The following is a 6,896-nucleotide window of genomic DNA, read 5'->3' as shown; positions in this document are numbered from 1 at the left end:
AGAGTATGTTCTCAATATGTGTCAGTCAATAATAATTCCAATAATATCTCTACTTGGATGACCTACAAGTACCGTACACTCGGTATTTCTTCCCCACAAACCAGCTCCCTGGCCTCACCTTCTAGTTCCCTTACTGGAGTTAGCATTCCTCCTACATGTCCTTGGGGGTCTGGTCACCTGGATTCTATTCTGTTCCTTCCTCGTGTGAACTTTCTACCATCTCCTCATGCCCAAGTTCAGTCCTTCATTATGTTTTCCCTGGGCTCCCTGATATCAGCGCTCCTGTGCAATCCCTCTCCACAGAGCCACCAGATGTAGCTTTTGGATTATGTCACTCCCTTCCTCAGGAACCTCCACTGACTCCCCAGTGGCCACTACTAATGTAACTACACACTCTTCACCCTGACGGTTCAGGTCCTCCACACTATGGCCTGACGCACCCCACCACCCTTCTCCCTGCCCTTTCCCTCTCCCAACTCTTCCCCTTGGATGGGACATCACTGTCCCCACCACCCTCTTGTTCCCCAGGGTATGCTCTGTCAACAGAACAGATTGTAGAGACTATCCTAGGTAAAAAAAAATCTTTTGATGCTACCCTCAACTCACCAATACACTGGTCTACACAGTCAAGGTTCTCCAGAGGAACAGATTTATATATAGAATGTATGTATATATACATGAATTGGCTCATGCAATTATGGAAGCTGGCAACTCAGAAATCTGCTGAGCTGGCAGGCTGAAGACCCAGGAGCACCAATGCTAGGTCCAGTCTGAAGGCCATCTGCTGTAGAATCAGGATAAGCCAACGTTGCAGATGAATTCTGAAGGCAGTCAGTTGGAGAATTCTCTTACTTGAGAGAGGCTGGTCTTTTGCTCTATTCAGGCCTTCAGCTGATTGGAGGAGGCCCACCCACATTATGAAGGGCAATCTGCTTTGCTCAAAGTCTACCAATTAAAATGTTAAACTCATTCAAAAACACCCCCACAGAAACACCCAGAATAACGTTTGATCAGATATCTGGGCATCCTGTGGCTGAGCCAAGTTGACTCATAAAATTAACCACCACCCCACTCATACTCCTCTCAATGTCTGCCCTCTTGAAAGGATCATAAAAAAGTCATCCACCTTGAAGAGTTCTATGGGGCATTTTGCGTCCCAGAAATATTTACACTGTTTCTCTAATTGTGGAATTTCAGCACTGATTTCCCACGCAAAGGAAGTATGATTTTGAGTGGGGTGTAGGGGTCTTTCTGAAGCCTGTGAAGAAATCACAGCACGCTGGCATTTCAGCCAGCTGGCTGCTGTCCATGGCTGACATTCCTGCTAGGCTTGGTTCACTCTTTTGCAGCTTTGCAGATAGTATGTCCAAGCACAGCTGTAAGAAAAATTGTGAAGTAGAGCAAAATACAGGGCATGAAACCAACCAGAAACCACAAAGAGTGCTCATCCGTGAGAGGAAAAGGACCTCATTGCCAGGCCAGTTGGGAAACAAGAGATCCCTGGGCTCCAGGAGCTGGGAAATGGAGCGCAGGGTGAAGGGGTGTGTGTGGTGTGTGTGTGTGTGTGTGTGTGTGTATGCATGGGTGCCTGTGTATGGGTGCCTGTGAATGTTTGTGTGTATGTGTATGCATGGGTGCCTCTGTGTGTGTGTGTATGCATGGGTGCCTGAGAGTGTGTGTGTGCATGGGTGCCTCTGAGTGTATGTGTGTCTGAGTGTATGTATGTGTGTGTGAATGAACCCTGACAGAAAAAGCTGGACACACATCTTGCCCTTCCTCAGGCTCTGGTGTTTCAGGTGTCTCTGGCCACAGCCCTGCTCAAGCTTAGTCCACTCTGACCTTCTTTTTCGCCCCTTTTCCCATGACTCTCAGATGTCAGTGTCCAGGCTCTGACCCCTGGTTCCTCACCATTGCCCTTCCCAGGATGCTCAGTCTCCTCAGGGTGTTGGGGAATCTGCTATGGGGCAAGACCCAGAAGGCCAAGCTTATCCTTTTGGCTCTGTCTCTACATCTGCCTCAGGGTCTTCTATCACAAAGTGACTCAAAGCTAGTTGATCTGCCAGCTTCTCTTCTAGCTCCAACAATGTGTGAGTAATTATTTTGGAAAACAGTGAAATTTAATGAATCAGTATATCAGGATGTTTCAGCTGCAAATAACAAAACACTTGGAATAAAGAACTAAATGATCGGGCTGATTCATCACAGCAAACCTGCAGATCAGAGGGAGGTGATCCCAGGATTGGTGTGGAATCTCTGAGAGATCATCGAGGACTCAGGCTCTTCCACTTTCTCTCTCTGCCTTCTTCACGGCTGCCGCTGTCTTCCCTCATGGTGGCAAGATGGCTGCAGTGGCTCCAAGCTTCCCTTCTCATGTAGCAGCTTCTCAAGTAGGAAGAAAAGTGGTAAGAGTGCAATCGGTGAGGAAAATCTTTCTCAGAAGCTCTAGTAGCTTCTTTTTGGGTCTCTGGTCAGAACTGGGTCACAGGTCTAATCTTAAACCAATCACTGGACAAAGGGATGTGACGGACCAATCATGATACATCTACTTGGTCCTGATGGATGTATGAACAATTGAAAACTTGGGATTCTGTTAGCAAGAAAGGTTTGGAGCAGCTGTTTGGTGGGTTACTGGGGGAATGCTTTCAGGAGAAAGAAACAGTGTCTGGTTGCTGTAACCAAAAAGGGAATTTATTGGGAGGAAAATATAGGGTGGGGCTTGGAGGAATAGGCAGAAAATAGCAGGAGCTTTTGAAATAAATGCTTTTAAGCCAGAATGGCCTGGTACAGACCCCTCAACACTGGGAAAGAATTCTAGTGCCTCTGTGCTTTGCATCACTTGTTCAAGACAAGTCTTGGCAGAAGTATCATATTGAATCAGGCTGGGGTTTAGGCCTATGACCTGGACACCTGGGTGCAGAGAGGAGCACCTGGCCTGTTTAGTCTCCAAAGTAACCACTTACCAAGACCTTATTCAATGGGAGATTCTCATCCAATAGGAAAGAGGAGTTGGAGGCTGCACAGCCAACACAAAGCCAGACAGCAAAGCTAATATCCAGGAATCAGAAAAGCCTCTGTGAAGCCTGTGGCTTGGGAGATGCAGTCCTTGGGAAGCAGTGGTTGGGCTTATTTATTTCCACCATGATTAATTACCAGGAAACAAAGTAATGACTATATGCTCCATATCATTTTGCAAGTCTTATTAACTGTTGGGTAAGTTCAATTTATTTACAACACTAATATCTGTTTATGTCAGCCAAGTTGGCAGTGTGGTTGGCTGTTCGCAACTTCAAGGAATTAGAAGAATATGATTAAATCAAACAACAAACATTAGAAGGAACATCATCTCTGAGGAAGCTGGACTGGGGAGGAGTTTGATCTCAGGGCCGTAACTGCAGCTGCTTCTCCCTTGGGTCTTTTCTGCAGCCCCATCCCGCCCCCCACCCCCCGCCCAGGTAAGGCACTGATAGGAGCAGAGGCTTCTGAGGGGCCCTGGTTATATCTCCAGTGACTTGGCAATGGGTTGAGTTCGTTAGGCGGAGAGAAGCAGGTGTTCTTGCATTTTACAAGTTCTATTGAATTGAGGCAAAATTTCTGGTCATCCGCAGGACCTTCAATTAAAATGAGTTGAATACAAGTTTACACAGCCATGTTTCATCAGCCCTGAATGAGGAGACCCGGGTCTGGGACGGTGGAACGGAGGCAGCAAGAGCGCGAACAGCTAGTGATGCACATGCGCACACTTGTACCCACGCATGTGAACGGTCCACCCACGCATGCGCACACCCGCACCCGCACATGCGCACACCTGCACCCGTGCATGCGCACACCAGCACCTGCGCACACAGCATAAACCGTGTGCGTGGGCTGTGCCCCAAGTTAGCGCTGACCTCCTGCGATGTGCGTGGAAGTGAAATTGGGTCCTGGTGACAGTCCAGTCAGCCTTAAGAATCCTTTGCCGCCTTTTCCTGCTTCTGGAGAGGACAAAGCCATGGAGTCTGCTGAGGTAAGGGCCTGGATTTTAATTGGTGCTAAGTGACCTCTTTGTGGGAGACTTCAGGGTTCGATTCATGCTTACACTTAGGGACAGACGAGGTCCCCTCTTCTTGGGGGCCCACCGGGGTGGAGATCATTAGCTTAGGGCACGTCAAATGTCCTTTCCTACATCCATTACAATTTAGATGCTTCAGGTATTTAATATCTTTCCTCCCGGTGCACACTCAACCGTGGCGGAGAAACTCAACAATGGTGGTTGTCAGATCATCTAAAAAGAAACATTCTCTTATCAGTAAAACTCCTGACTAGAATATTCCTATCTAATCACTATGCAATTTTAATCATCTTCTTTAAACCCCGCCCCCCGCCCCGCCGCTTATCTGTCCCACTAAGTAGCCTCCTGAGGGACCATAACAAAGTCTCTTACCAGGAGCTCCGCGGGAGGGATTGACCCCCGTGCTCACATCACCAGGCCTGAGGCAACCCTGCACAGCCAAAGAGGAGTGAGAGAGAGGAGAAGGGGAGCCCACCCTCCTTCTGCCACCTGGATTCCTCTGTGACTCAGGAACCCAGCTGAAGTTCTCACTCCGCCCTCACATACCCCTCACACACTCAGATTTCCTCCTCAGAGCCTCTTCCTTGCCCAGGTGCAGCCATGGATGTGTGGCAGCTCAGTTTCCACCTGCCCACCAAACCCAACCTTCTCAATGATCCCGTGAAGGCCTGCTTTCTTCAAAGACTCCTTTCCTGACTGTCCTGCCCCTCCTAGACCTCGCACCCCAAACTCACTCTCTCCCCCACCATCATTAAGGCAAGGCGTTTATTTCCCTCCAGTTAGACACAGTGCTTCTTCCCTTGGCGATCTCTTTTTCCTGGCTTAAAGGCCACCTCTGGTGTTTATTCAGCGTGATTTCCTGGGACTACAGATGTGATGTGTGTAGCAAATAGAAGGGGTGGGAAGCTAAAGGTAGTCTTTACCATCCATGTATGACATTCCTTCTAGCGTTTTTCTTTCCCAGCTCGTTCGTTCATTTGTTCATTCATTCGTCAATCATAGATTGCTCATTTGTCATGTGTCAGGTGCTATGAAAGATAAAGAGCATGAAAGAAAACGTATAAGACATGGTCTCTGCCCTCAACAAGCTCAGAGTCTAGTAGGGCAGGACAGTTACACAAGCAGATAGGAGTGAGTGCAATGATGAAGGATTCCAGACAGGAGCAATGTGGAGGAGCCCTGAACCTGGGTGGGGATGAAGCTGAATTGCAGAGGATGAGGAGGCATTGGCCGGGCAAGGTGGGGTGGGGGTACAGGAGATCAAGAGACAGTGGTATCCCAGGGAGAGGGGACTGCACAAGTAAGAGCCTGGAGGCCAAAAGTCACCAGGTGTGTGCTGGGAACTAAAGGTAGTTTAGAGTTGCCGGACCTTAAGGCAGGGAGTGGTGAGCGCTGAGGCCTGAGCTGCTACAACACCCAGGGGTGTCATCCTACTGTAGTCAGTGCCAATGGATCCCCCTGCTGGGGACAGTTTTTGTGACCTTAGACCATGGCACTGAATGGGTCCCAGAGGCAGGTAAGGGCGTTACAATTTGAAAAGCGCCAAAGGACATGAACTTCAGCCTCATGCTAGCCCAGCTCCCTGGGCCTCACTGTGTGTGTCCTTCCAGACACGCATCCTCTGGCTCTTCCCTCCCATTCCCTCCCCCTTAGGTCACAACCTGTCAGAACTGGAAGACACTTTAAATGCCATCAAGAATAACCCCCTCTGTTAACAAAAAAAGACATGGAGGCCTGGAAAAGGGGATGCCGGTGGCCACACCGTCAGTTAGTGGCAAAATCTGCCCATCTGTTCTTCCCTCAAACCCAGCTCCCTACTGGCTGAGTGGGCAACACACCCAAGCATCCACCCCCTCCCCCCAGCTTCGCTCAGTATTTTCTTTCACGTTTTCGGGTGTGCCTGAGGCTAATTTACTTAAACCTCTCCTCAAACAGTACTGTTTGGCGGGGGTGAGACCTGGGGTTGCACAGTAAGGCCCGAGGAGAAGTTTGTGGGAACTGCACTTCCTTACTCTTCTGAGGATGTTTCCGGAAGTCCCCTGGCTCTCCCTGGTTGTGCGGCAGGGGCTGCGCACAGTACAGGGTGGAAACTCTTGGAGGAGGTTTGGAAGAAGGAGGACCCTGGGAGACAGACACAGATGGAGGTAGGAGGTTCCCCCGCGTAACCTCTCCCTCAGGTGCACTGGCATAGCCTGGTGTGTGCTCTTGAGGAGAGCACAGAGACGGGACACCAAACCGGACACCTTGTCCTGTAGCCCTCCCCTTGGTAGTGCCCTCTGGGGGTTAGGGGTGGGGAGGGCAGCATACCAGGAACTATGGGAAGTGAACAGGAGAAGCGGCTGGCTCGCCGCGATGCTAGGGGTGATGCCTGGAAGCCCCTGGAGCATGTGCGGCAGTAGGACGGGGTCACACGTGCATCAGTTCTGTAGATGATCACCTGCAAGTGTTCACTTTATCCTCGTCCCCTCCCCTTGATGTTGGGCTGTCCTGTGACTTGTTTTGGCCAAAGGAATGCAGCATAACATTAGCAGAAGCTGTAAATGTGCTCGTGTGGTTGAGCTTCACCCTGACACACAGAGCACATCCTGAGCGTCCACTAGTCCCAGAATTCAGAGACGCGTGGAACAGATGTGAACACGACCCACAGTCTGAAGCAGAGCCACCGCAGCCCACTTGCAGGCCTTTGAATGAGAAATAAACATGATCACCATCTGAGAGTTTGAGGCATGGCCAAGAGCAAATCCTAGAATACAGGTTCCTTTGTGAGTAACCGAAAGTACAAATGAATTGTGCCGTAAATCAAAAAGGTTTTATTTTCTCACATAAACAGTCCAGAGGTAGGCCATCC

Source organism: Mesoplodon bidens (genome assembly GCF_964165515.1).
Source record: "Mesoplodon bidens genome assembly, contig: HAP1_SCAFFOLD_447, whole genome shotgun sequence".
NCBI classification, from domain to species: domain Eukaryota; kingdom Metazoa; phylum Chordata; class Mammalia; order Artiodactyla; family Ziphiidae; genus Mesoplodon; species Mesoplodon bidens.
The sequence above is the reverse complement of the archived record's forward strand: the minus strand, read 5'-3'. Positions refer to the sequence as shown.